General features: G+C 47.1%; 1 protein-coding gene across 3 annotated transcripts in view; it reads left to right on the top strand.

The window, feature by feature from the left end:
* The first annotated feature begins 1,105 nt into the window (after positions 1–1,105).
* LOC127577121 (cadherin-11-like) overlaps positions 1,106–12,636 on the top strand; it is a 235,210-nt gene continuing 223,679 nt past the window's right edge. For all 3 annotated transcript variants that reach the window (XM_052028023.1, XM_052028022.1, XM_052028025.1), the window contains exon 1: positions 1,106–1,543. The gene's annotated coding sequence lies outside the window, so the exon portion shown is untranslated. The remainder of the gene's footprint in view (positions 1,544–12,636) is intronic.

A 12,636-nucleotide genomic window follows, 5' to 3' on the forward strand; every position in this document is an offset into this window, starting at 1 on the left:
CAGAATTGCTCGTGGATACGGTTGAAGATAGTGCAATATTTAGTTTAATAAGAGAGAGTCTAACACCTACTCTAGACATTCAATGGCATTCAGTTGAAGGCAATTTCTGCTCCTTTGAAACTAGACATGTGATGATCCAGAGTTGAGTGAGGTGGCCCAGAGCACCACCAGCACATAGGGACAACTGATAGCTTCAGGCAGTGAAGAACACAGGATGTTCCTTGAATTTTTGAAACTCTCAAGCTCTCTTTGAATGTAATTTCTCCTTGTCTGATCTGCAAGGCTCCAGTGTGAAGCAGATAGTCCCCACTTCCAATACAGCCTTGGACTCGAGGGTTCAGGGTGCAATGTGACGGTAAATTCGGGACAGCATGTCTGGATAAACTCTCCAGGTTTTCCTGTTGGGAAGGGACTGAATATGTGAATCAACGGAAGAAAGAAAGCTATCTGGACGTATGCCCACGCCTTTGTTCACATAGGGAGGGGGTTGCAATGAGTGTTCATGAATAAAATTCCAAATTGGCATTGTGTGAATCAGCAGCAGGGCCAAACAGACTCGGTCCAAGTAAGTCTCAGAAAACATTTACAGCATGCAGCAGGGGAAGATTATGGAGAAAATGTCCTTACAACTTGGGACGGAAGTCCCTGGTTCTGGGTTTGATTTCAGAGGTTCTCCCCTTCCAGAAAGAAGTCAGCCATGAACTGAATCAAGCAGTAAATGGGAGAGAGGGAGAGAGAGAGAGAGAGAGACAGACAGAGTGTTGGATTTGAATCCATGCTGGAGAGAACTGCCTTGTCAAGCAAATGTTGGCTTGTTGTGGCTTATAGAACTGTCTTGTTTTTTGGGAGCAGGTTTTCTCTGTTGGTGTACCATCTCCAGTCAAGTCCGTCTTGGTACATGTGTGTATGTGTGTGTCTGTAAATTTAAAGTTGCTTTCTTCTTCTTGCATCTTTCAGAGTGCAGACTCCCAGGAGAGGGAGAGAGAGAGAGAGAGAGAGAGAGAGAGAGAGAGAGAGAGAAGAGAGGGGAAAACGGCGTTTCATTGGCTCCGACTGTTGAAACCAATTTGAGAGCATTGAGGGAGATAGATGGGGAGAGAGAAAACTGCCAGCCGGATACAAAGCGAGGTTAGTCTGGTCAGGAGCCCGCTGCAATCTCTCAGCAAATCTTTTTGATGTTAAAATAGGTTTTTCAAAAAAAATAGTGTGTGGGAGGGGAGATTTTTTTGGACCGCCCATTCTTCAAGCTACCCCCTCCCTCCCTCCCTCCCTCTCCACAACCCTTTACATTGAAGTGTGTCACGAAGGCAATTGTTGCAGGAGGATTTTTGACGAGAGAAACACACACACACACACACACACAGAGCAGAGAATGCATCGCCTCTCCTGCTTTCCGTGAACACATTCCAGCGTACATCCACGGAGAGAGAAGGGGAGAGAGAGACCGAGGGAGAGCATCCCATGCAGTTGTTAATGAGGGACTGGCGACTCTTTTTATACATTCAACTGAGAGCAAGAAACTGACCCGATCTCTCTCGCTAAGGTAAGGCTGTGCATTTTTCTCGACCACTTCGTTGATGTACTTCTCATCCTGGGTCAGACCCGGGTGATTTCGCAATGTCTTTTTAATATTGAACGCGTGCGTGTGTTTTGAAAGTATTTTGTGCCCAGATATTTATTTAAGATGGTTTAAAAATCCTTTCTCTCTATCCCCCTCCTCCGCCCCCATCCCTTCTCACTGATCAAAAACAGTTCAAGTGATACACTGCCGAGAACATGACATGAACACTGATTGTATGTTTATAATTAAAAATCAATTGACATGTTATTTTCTCTACAATTCCACGCCGTGATTAATCAGTCCGCGACCATTTCTGAATATTTAGCAGGCGGGCTGAGCCCAGAGTAACGGCGATGGGACCCCGGGTTCCAAATTAAATTGCATTGAAATGCTTGGAATATTGTTTTCGAGGAAAGATATGTTTGCCACATCTTCAAATTGTAACCATTCTTAAACAGGAGTTGGGGTTGGATTGGAAAAAAACGGCGTGCTTGACACATTAAAAAAGATTAATTATGTTTTGGCTAAATATGTATTGGACGTATCGTTTGTGGGATCACAGCTTTCGGTCGGAACACTCGTTAATTTCATGTGGGAATAATCGATTACTGCTGTAAAGTAAATCGATATATCTGCGAGAATGCTAAGATCGCAGTGTTTTTAATTACCCCTCTCTGGCACCCCTTCCTGCTCCCGTTAAATATTAGCTGCAATTACGAACAACTTGCTGGAAGGTGAACACTCCCGCATTTTGTACGGATTCAATCTGAGGTTAAACGCCAATTTTAGATCTTAACTGCTGTGTCATAACGCGGTGACACAGTAAAGAGTGGAAAGTAGCGCAGGAGAACAGGGAGAGAGAGAGAGAGAGAGAAATATGTATAAATGTACTGAGAAATTATCAATGAAATGGGTGCAGGTAAATGAGTACGAAAAAGGATGGATCCCGTCTCTGAAATTGCTGTGACATTGTTACGTGGCGAGGAAGCGGTGAATAACAGAAGTGTATAGCTGGGGGAAAATGTAATGAAGTATGCAAGACAGTACTGGAGGTAAACCGCGTGAAATGTGTGTGTGTGTGAAATATAATTTGAAAAAGAAAGGGCAAGAGGGGCGATAAACGAGTGCCCGGAGAGAGGTGGCGAGTGTGAGGGAGAGGGTGTGTGTGAGAGATGGCGTGTGAGTGTGAGGGAGAGAGGTGGCGTGTGAGGGAGAGAGGTGTGAGAGAGATGGTGAGTGTGTGAGAGAGAGATGGTGAGTGTGTGTGTGAGATGGTGAGTGTGTGAGGGAGAGATGGTGAGTGTGTGTGAGAGATGGTGAGTGTGAGAGAGATGGTGAATGTGTGTGTGAGAGAGATGGTGAGTGTGTGTGTGTGAGAGATGGTGAGTGTGTGAGGGAGAGATGGTGAGTGTGTGTGAGAGATGGTGAGTGTGTGTGTGAGAGATGGTGAGTGTGTGTGTGTGTGAGAGATGGTGAGTGTGTGTGTGAGAGATGGTGAGTGTGTGTGAGAGAGAGAGATGGTGAGTGTGTGTGTGTGAGATGGTGAGTGTGTGTGTGTGAGAGAAAGATGGTGAGTGTGTGTGTGTGAGAGATGGTGAGTGTGTGTGTGAGATGGTGAGTGTGTGTGTGTGAGAGAGATGGTGAGTGTGTGTGTGTGAGAGAGATGGTGAGTGTGTGTGAGAGAGATGGTGAGTGTGTGTGTGAGATGGTGAGTGTGTGTGTGTGAGAGAGATGGTGAGTGTGTGTGAGAGAGATGGTGAGTGTGTGTGAGAGAGAGATGGTGAGTGTGTGTGTGTGAGATGGTGGGTGTGTGTGAGAGAGAGATGGTGAGTGTGTGTGTGAGAGAAATGGTGAGTGTGTGTGTGTGTGAGAGAGATGGTGAGTGTGTGTGTGTTGAGTATGTGTGTGAGATGGTGAGTGTGTACAGACCATTTGAGAAATTCGCAGAACACGAGAGAAATAAGAACATTACAAGGATTGGAGAAACTGGAATTGTGCTCAAGCAGAACTAGTAACGCATTAGTAAAAAAAACTAAACTATAGTCGATTTTGATCGTTTAGATTTAAGAGCGCAGTGACGGGCCGGAGTCACCGAGAGGTATCTGTTCCGTTACTGCACTCTAGTGCGGCGGAATGACGGACCCAGGAGAGGAAGATTCCGATGTGACGGTTGTGACCACATTCGGATTTACACAGAGCATTGATTGTTGGGACCTGGAGTAGGGTGGGGGTGGGGGCAGTTGGAAGTCTCTGTAAAATGGAACAACCTCCCTATTGTCGCTGAAATTGGAAGCAGCCTCTCTCTCTCTCCCTCTCCCTCCCTGCAGTTACAACTACACACTACCTCTGTGCCCAAGAAGAGTGCTTTTAAAAATGTTTAACACTCTGCATAGATCAGGTTAAAATATCAGATTAACAATGCTTCTGTTCAATGCCCATCAGTTCCGTTAGATGGGACACCTTTGTGTTAGTGGAGACCACTGTTTTAAATAAATGAATTGGTTGAAGAAAGAAGTTATGACTCTGTTCAAGAACTTGAACTCCAAATAGAATGGGAAGTGGATTCTTAATTCTTTGTTTAAAGCAAGGTGGGACCCACAGACAGAACGGGGGAATCGGATCGACCAGGTTGCTTTTCCAAAGAGCCAGCATGGACAGAATAAGCCGAACAGCCTCATGATGCATTGCAAGAGGTCGGTGTTGTTGGGGAGAGGTTTCAAATTGTGGACTACTTTGGGGGGGATGCCTTCTGTGGTCAAAGAGTCAGGCTGTGCCCACTGGGGTCTCTGAATTGGCAGTCACTTGGCTACTGCTGGGCGAGCTGAGCGATGGAAGCACACGGTGCAAGGGAAGTGTTCGCTTCTTTGTGAGGTTCTTCTGTGCATCTCAACAGTAGAGGGCGCAGTCAGTCTATGAGACCACAGAAGATGTGCAGAAAGTCCCATACCCGGGTGGATTCCCAATGTTAGCATCTTTGGAGAGGGTGCAGAAGAGGTTTACCAGGATGCTGCCTGGAGTAGAGGGTGTGAGCTATAAGGAGAGGTCGGAAAAACTTGGGTTGTTCTCCCTGGAGCATCGGAGGCTGAGGGGAGACCAGATTTTAAAATTATGAGCGGCATAGATAGGGTAGACGGTCAGAATCTGTTCCCCAGGGTAGAAATGTCAAACACCAGAGGACATGCTTTCAAGGTCGGGGGGGGGGGGGAAGTTTAAAGGTGACGTGAGGGGCGAGTATTTTACGCAGAGTGGTGGGTGCCTGGAATGGGTTACCAGGGGTAGTAGAGGAAGCAGGCAGTTTGGTGGAGTTTAAGTTAGACACATGAATATGAAGGGAATGGAGGGATGTGGATGATACACTGGAAGAGGTCATTTAGTATAAATTGGCATCGCGATCAGCACAATATTGTGGGCCGAATGGCCTGTCTGTGCTGTGCTGTTCTATGTTCTATTTTTCAGCCCACTTCAACCTTTACCTCCATGGTAAGACTCAGTTATCCATTGAACTCATCATTTACAGAGGCCGCACAGGGTATGTGCGTGTGTGTGTGTGTGCGTGTGTGTGCGTGTGCGTGTGTGTGCGTGTGTGTGTGTGCATGCGTGTGTGTGTGTGCGCGCATGCGCGCGCGTGTGTGTGCGTGTGTGCGCATGCGTGCGTGCGTGCGTGTGTGTGTGTGTGTGTGTGTGCTGCCCCTCTTTGGAGATCATTTTGTCCCTCTGCAGGAAACTGCTGTGCTTGGAGAGAGTGGGGAAATGTGGAATAAATAAATCCCATCACTAGATTGTCAGCAAAAAAGTATTTCCTTCCCAAAGGATTGTATTCTGTAAAAGTCATCGTAAGCCAATTTATTTTTTGCTTTTTGATAAATCATCCCACAACCATACAATTCCCCTTTCTGTTTTTAACTAAAAATGTCTCTTGTTACATCATAGGTTTGGCAGTGATAGAGAATGGATTCACTAAACTATTTGGTTAACTAGTTGCAGGCGATCAGAAGCGCGTTGGAAAAGTGCTCTTCCCTTGATCTTCACAGCAGATCTGGGAATGAGCGGGTGGAAAGATCCCAGAGGTTTGGGCCGGGGTTTGAATTGGGCATACTTTTGGTGGAGTCTTGCTGCTCTTCTCCAAATACACACTGCATCTCTGTGACTGTTGGCTGTTGGATGCATCCATTGCCAAATAGCGTTCTCGCATGCCTTAACAGATTAGGCCTTGCCGCTGAGTCAAAAAATCCTGGGTTAAACCTAGCTGCAAGACCTTAAGGTCAAAACCTGGGCGAGCACTATCTTTGGCTGAGATTTGAACCAGTGCTAGGTCTTACAGTCATAGTGTCACAGAGCACTACAGCACAGAAACAGGCCCTTTGGCCCATCCAGTCCATGCCGGCCTGGTTTTCTGCCTAGTCCCATCTACCTGCACCCAGACCAGATCCCTCCAAAACCCCACCATCCATGTACCTATCCAAACTTCTCTTAAATGTTACAATTGAACCCACATCCACCACTTCCGCTGGCAGCTTGTTCCACCCTCGCACCACCCTCTGAGTGAAAAAGTTCCCCCTCAGATTCCCCTTAAATATTTCATCTTTCACCCTAAACCTATGGCCTCTAGTTCTAGTCTCACCCAAACTGAGGGGAAAAAGCCTGCATGCATTCATCCTTTCTATACCCCTCATAATTTGTATACCTCTGTAAGATCTCTCCTCATTCTCTTGCGTTCCAGAGAATAAAGTCCTAACCTATTCAACTCAAGCCCTCCAGTCCTGGCAACATTCATGTAAATTTTCTCTGCTCTCTTTCAAGCCTGTAGGTAGGTGACCTACTTCTTCCTTGAGTAGGGGTAAAAGATCTCACAGTTGTATTTCAACGAAGAACAGGAGAGTTCTTTCTGATATCCTGCCAATCTATTCTCAAATCAACCTCACTGAAGCAGACTATTTGGACATTCTCACATTGCTTGTGGGAGCTTGCTCCTTACAAAATAACTGCTGCATTTCTTATAGACAGGCAATAAGCTCACTTCAAAAGCATTTCATAAGATAAGATATCGTTGTTAGTCACATGTACATCGAAACACACAGCGAAATACATCTTTTGCGTAGAGTGTTCTGAGGGCAGCCCACAAGTGTCGCCACGCTTCTGGCGCCAACATAACATGCCCACAACTTCCTAACCCGTATGTCTTTGGATTGTGGGAAGAAACCGGAGCACCCGGAGGAAACCAACCCAGACACGGGGAGAACGAACAAACTCCTTACAGACAGCAGTGGGAATTGAACTAGGGTTGCTGGTGCTGTACTAGTGTTGCGCTAACCGCTACACTACCGTGCCTGCCCCTTGGTTCATGCAGATGCTGGAAATCTGAAACAAAAACAGAAAATGCTGGAAACACTCAACAGGTCAGGCAGCGTCTGTGGAGAGAGGAACAGTTGACGTTTCAGGTTGAGGACTCTTTGTCAGAACAAAATTTGGAATAAAGGCAATATTCTGTGCATCTTGCAAGTTGTGCAGTTAAAAATTAATCATCCGTAGAAGGAAATACAAGTGGTATCTGTTAATCCTTATCAGTGGTCCCACAGCTGCAGAGACCTCCGGTGCTGTCTGTCTGGAGTTTGACCACATCGGTTTCCGGCAGTTGCTCACAGAGAGTGTTTCACACAGAGGGTGGTGGGTATATGGAACGAACTGCCAGGGGACATCATGGAGTCAGGTACAATTGAGTAGGGAGATACAGAATTTAATGACATAGTGTCATGACAACAACCTTTCCCCCAATGTAAGCTAAACAAAAGAGCTGGTCATTGACTTCAGGAAGGGGGGCGGTGCACGTGCTCCTGGTTACATCAAGGGTGCAGACGTCGAGAGAGTTGAGAGTTTCAAGTTCCCAGGAGTGAACATCACCTGCAGCCTGTCCTGGTCCAACCATGTGGACACCATGGTCAAGAAAGCTCACCAGCGCCTCTACCTCCTCAGGAGGCTAAAGAAACTTGGCATGTCCCCTTTGACACTCACCAACTTTTATCGATGCACCATAGAAAACATCCTATCCAGATTCATCACAGCTTGGTACAGCAACTGCTCTGCCCGGGACCGCAAGAAACTGCAGAGAGTTATGGACACAGCCTAGCACATCACGGAAACCAGCCTCCCCTCCATGGACCCCATCTACGCTTTTCACAGCCTTGGTGAAGCTCTCCGCATAATCAAAGACCCCTCTTACCCCAGACATTGTCTCTTCTCCCCCCTCCCATCCATCAGGCAGAAGACACAAAAACCTGAAAGCACGTACCACAAGTCTCAAGGATGGCTTCTATCCTGCTGTTATAAGACTATTGAATGGTTCCCGTGTACGATAAGATGGACTCTTGACCTCAAAATCTACCTCATTATGGCCTTGCACCTTATTGTCTGCCTGCACTGCACTTTCTCTGTAACTGTGACACTTTACTCTGCATTCTGTATTGTTTTACCCTGTACTCCCTCAATGCACTGAGTAATGAAATGATCTGTATGAACGGTGTGCAAGACAAGTTTTCACTGTACCTCGATACAAGTGACAATAATAATAAACCAAAAAACCAATTACAACGTTTAAAAGATACTTGGACAGATGCATGGATAGGAAAGGTTTAGAGGGATACGGGACAAATGCAAACAAATGGGAGTAACTTATATCAGCAACTTGGTCAGCATGGAGCAGTTGGGCTGAAGGGCCTGCCTCCATGCCGTATGACTCTATGACCCATATCTATCCTGTGTTTGGCAACTCCTCTTCCCTCCTTCTGCTCTTAACTGGTGCCTCATTCTGCCTCATATCCATTATTTGAGAATATTCTCTCGTTTCACGTATCCCTCAGTACCGTGCAGTCCGTTCGTACACCTTAGGCCCCAGTCCCACACCATAAACAGATCCCTTAATCCCACACCACTTTCTACCTCTTGTATCCCTCAGTGTCACCTCACATTCTGCACCCTGAGAGTCTCGCTGTGGGTTCATGATGATGTAGACAGAGCAGCTTGTAGAGATACAACCTGTCCTCCTTGTCATGGGATGGCCTGGCCTCACTTCAAGAGGCTCCACAGGTTGGGCTAAGCCTGACTGGACGAACGTATCATCGGCAGCTGCAGTGATGTGGTTCTGGTATTAAGCTGGGAACTTGGCGATTGAAAATCCATGTCATTTATCATGTGTTTATATGACGTAGAAGGAGGCCATTCAGCCTATTGAGTCTGTGCTAACTCACAGACCCATCCCATCAGTCCCATGGCAGGCACGGTAGTGTAGCGGTTAGCATAACACTATTACAGCGCCGGCAACCCAGGTTCAATTCCTGCCGCTGCCTGTAAGGAGTTCATATGTTCTCCCCATGTCTGCATGGGTTTCCTCCGGGTGCTCCGGTTTCCTCCCACATTCCAAAGACATACGGGTTAGGAAGTTGTGGGCATGCTATGTTGGCGCCGGAAGTGTGGCGACACTTGGCGGGCTGTCCCCAGAACATTCTACGCAGAAGGTGCATTTCACTGTGTGTTTCGACATACATGTGACTAATAAAGATATCTTACATCTTATTTCCCTGTAATCTATTGTCTCTCGTATGCCCTTAGTACCCTCCTGACACCAACCCGCCACCTTGTGTGTAATTTACAGCAGCAAATTAACCTTAAATTCAGCATAATACTGGCGCTCTGTGTGGGGAGCCCACATAGTCACAGGGAGAACATGCAAACTCCACGCAGATAGCACCGAGAGATCGGGATTGAACTCTGAGAGCTGCACTACCTGCAGCGTCACTGTGCTGTTCTGTCCCTGAACTGTGAAACTCAACTCCTTATCGGAAACAGAAGAAAAATTCCTGGGGGGTTCACTACAGTGCTACATCACCAGGCTTGAGTCAAGGTTACATTACGTGGCTTCTTTGGTATGACAAAGTGATTTATTACAACGTCTCAGCTGACATTCCTGCTGCTTTGGCCAATGTTTATGCCTGAACCAGCATCAGTAATACAGATAATGTTGTTGTTTGTGGGATCTTGCTGTGTACAAGCTTAGTTGTATTTCCTACAGCACATCAGTGACTGGACTTGGCTGTGGAGAATTTGAAATACTCCGAGGCTGCAAAAGGTACCGCAGAAGATCAAGTCCTTCTTTCTGGTTGAAAAGCCTTGATGCAGGGTTTTGACCCGAAACGTCAACAATTCCTTTCCTCCCCACAGACGCTGCTCGACCCGCTGAGTTATTCCAGCAGATTGTGTGTTGCTCCTGATCCCAGCATCTGCGGCCTCTGGTGTCTAGTTCTTTCCAGTCAGGCAGCCAACAGATACCCAGCGCCGTAATGTTCTGAAAAATCAAAAGACGGAAATCTGAAATAAAAACAGAAAACGTCAGAAAAAATTCAGCAGGTCAGGCAGCATCTGTGGGAAGGGAAACAGTTAAAATTACAGCTCTGGGAACCTTGATCAGAACCAGGAAAGAGAGGACACTCTGCTTTCACTGTACATCCGGCCCAAAGGATAACCTGACCAGTAATACAGCCCTTTGATCCACCTTTGATCCTCCCATTTTTGTCCTCTTTGACATATTCCCCTCTCCAGCCCTCCTGTCACCGTTTTTCACCCCCCCTTCCCCCTCCTGGTTCCACCCACCAAACACCCACCCAGTTATCCCCCGGGTCCCCTCTCCCATCTGGTTCCATCTCCCTTAATATTCCCATTATCACCATCCTTACAGTGCAGAGGAGGTTTACTAAGATGCTGCCTGGATTAGAGGGCATGTGCTATCAGCAGAGGCTGGACAAACTTGGGCTCTTTTCTCTGGAGCGACGGAGGCTGAGGGGTGATCTGTTGGAAGTGTATAAAATTATGAGGGGCATAGATAGAGTGGACAAGCAATATTTTTTCCCATTATTGAGGGATCCAATACCAGAGGACGTGCATTTAAGGTGAGAGGGGGTAGGTTCAGAACAGACGTGAGGGGTATGTTTTTTACTGAAAGAGTGGTGGATGCCTGGAATGCGTTGCCTGATGGGGTGGTGGAGGTAAATTCATTGGGGGCTTTTAAGAGGGGCTTGGATGGGCACATGAATGAGAGGAAAATGGAGGGATCTGGGCATTCTGTATGTAGGAGGGATTAGGTATGTTGGCACAACACTGTGGGCTGAAGGGTCTGTTCTGTTCTGTACTGTTCTACGTTCTATAACATTAGAATACAGGACAGTACAGCACAGGAACAGGCCCTTCAGCCCACCATGTCTGTGCCGACCATGATGCCAATTTAACCTAACTCTTCCTGCCTGCACATGGTTCATATCCCTCCATTCCCTGCGTGTTTATATGCCCACCTGAATGCCTCATAAACATTGTCATCACATCTGGCTCCCCCTGGCACATTCCATTCTCTCTGTCAAAAACTTGCCCCGCACATCTCCTTTAAACCTTCCCCCTCTCACCATAAAGCAATTCCCTCTAGTATTAGACAGTTCCACCCTGGAAAAAAGACTCTATCTACTCTATCAACGCCTTTCATAATTTCATAAACTTCCATCAGGTCTCCCCTCAGCTTCCGCCAGTCCAGAGAAAACAACCCAAGTTCATCCAACCTCTCCTTACAGCTCCCACTCTCCGATACAGCCACCGTCCTGGTAAACCTCTTCTGCACCCTTAGCAAAGCCTCCACGTCCTTCCTGTTATGGGGTGACTAGAACCGCACATGATACTCCTGATGTGGCCGAAGTAAACCTCTCAACTTTTATACCCAGTGCCCCAACCAATGAATGCCGCGTGTCCTCTTTACCACTTACTTATCCAATTCCAGTACGTGTAGCCTTTGTGTCCCCGTTTATCATCCTCCAGCCTCCGTCTCCACTTTCACTCTCCCATTGGTGTCTGCTTCTATCTGTCACCCACCTGCCTCTGTCTCCCAACTTCATCTCTCCCCTTCCCCCATCTGCCCATCATCCTTCACCCCTCCTGGGTCCACCTACCAAGCCCGTCTCATCCCTCCCTCTCTCCTCTCTACGCCGGATATCTTTCCTCTCCACCTGATGCAGCTGTCTTGACCAGAAGCGTCGACAGTTCTTTTTCCACCTCCTCTCACGGACGCTGCTCGACCCGCTGAGCTCCTCCAGCAGACTGTTGCTCCAGGTTCCAGCATCTGCAGTCTCCTGTGTCTCCAGTAATCCATCTCACTACAGCACAGCATTCCTGAGATCCAAGAGGCACAAGTGAAAATGCCGATATGGTTTTCCAGTGAATTCACTAAATGTTTTGAAGCTCTTCTGAAACACCTTACCCCTGGTTTTTTTGAGGCTCCACAATTATTGGCCATGTCTTCAGCGGCCAGGACTCCCGGCTTTGGAATTGGTACCTAAGTCTCTCCAGTTCTCTCTGTCTTAATCCTACTTTTTAGCCAAGTACCTGAGCCCCTGCTCTCGTCTCTCCTTGCGTGACTAGTTGTCAAATTTTGTTTCATCGCAAAAGTTGTTTCATGTAAGTTGCTGTTGCTGCCATTGTTACCGACCTTGCCACGAGAGAACCGACAGGGAGAAGATGCACCTCAGGTAGTAACTGCCCTTCACTGTGAAAAGGGACATTTAACCACCTTCAGTCTCCAACGCTGGAGCATGACGGACATTTATCGCAGCCTGAAGGCTTGGCGAGTGGTTTAATTGCACGGGTGACTGTGTAAGCCACACTTGCACAGTCTTCCAGCCTCGTACTCTGCAAGGTTTTTGTTCCACCTCTTCCAATAAAATTACCAAACCTCAAAAGTTTGCAACTCTCAGGCAGGTCTGGAGATCTGCTCCCTGCACAATAGAAGACTGAGAGGTGACCTCCTCGTTAGTTTGGATTGGAGAAAATCTTTCCAGAGTTCAAGGTCAAAACCAGAAGTCAACAGCATGAGATGGTCACAAGAAAATCCAGAGCAGAGTTAATGCTTTCCCTGGAGAGCGGTGAGAATGTTGAATTTTCTCTTACGAAGAGTGGTTGAGGAAAAACAGTAGAGATACATTTAGGGGGAAGATGCATAAGTACAAGGGAGCAAGATGTATTGAAGGGGACACTTGAAGGAGCTTTGTGGA

The sequence above is a fragment of the Pristis pectinata genome, chromosome 13, assembly GCF_009764475.1.
Source record: "Pristis pectinata isolate sPriPec2 chromosome 13, sPriPec2.1.pri, whole genome shotgun sequence".
Taxonomy (NCBI): domain Eukaryota; kingdom Metazoa; phylum Chordata; class Chondrichthyes; order Rhinopristiformes; family Pristidae; genus Pristis; species Pristis pectinata.